The sequence below is a fragment of the Physeter macrocephalus genome, chromosome 13 (assembly GCF_002837175.3).
Source record: "Physeter macrocephalus isolate SW-GA chromosome 13, ASM283717v5, whole genome shotgun sequence".
Taxonomy (NCBI): Eukaryota; Metazoa; Chordata; class Mammalia; order Artiodactyla; family Physeteridae; genus Physeter; species Physeter macrocephalus.
In genome coordinates, this window is record NC_041226.1 from 16,159,892 (window position 1) to 16,160,502 (window position 611).

At 39.8% G+C, this 611-nt stretch overlaps 1 protein-coding gene across 1 annotated transcript in view; it reads right to left on the reverse strand.

Annotated features, from left to right (window-relative positions):
* LOC102974106 (phosphatidylinositol 3,4,5-trisphosphate 3-phosphatase TPTE2-like) overlaps nucleotides 1-611 on the reverse strand; it is a 123,104-nt gene that overhangs the window by 3,494 nt on the left and 118,999 nt on the right. The window lies entirely within an intron of this gene.

The window sequence follows — 611 nt, forward strand, 5'->3', positions numbered from 1 at the left end:
AAAAGAAACGAAATTGAGTTATTTGTAGTGAGGTGGATGGACCTAGAGTCTGTCATACAGAGTGAAGTAAGTCAAAGAGAAAAACAAATACCGTATGCTAACACATATATATGGAATCTAAGGGGAAAAAAAGGTCATGAAAAACGTAGGGGCAAGACAGGAATAAAGACATGACCTACTAGAGAATGGACTTGAGCATATGGGGAGGGGGAAGGGTAAGCTGGGAAAAACAACAAAAAAAGATGTGGCACATATAAACAATGGAATATTAGCCATAAAAAGAAACAAAATCGAGTTATTTGTAGTGAGGTGATTGGACCTAGAGTATAATACAGAGTGAAGTAAGTCAGAAAGAGAAAAACAAATACTGTATGCGAACGCATATATATGGAATCTAAAAAAAAATGGTACTGATGAACCTAGTGGCAGGGCATGAATAAAGACACAGATGTAGAGAATGGACTTGAGGACATGCGGCTGGCAGGGGGAAGCTGGGAAGAAGTGAGAGAGTGGCATGGACATATATACACTACCAAATGTAAAATAGATAGCTAGTGGGAAGCAGCTGCATAGCACAGGGAGATCAGCTCAGTGCTTTGCGAGGACTTAGA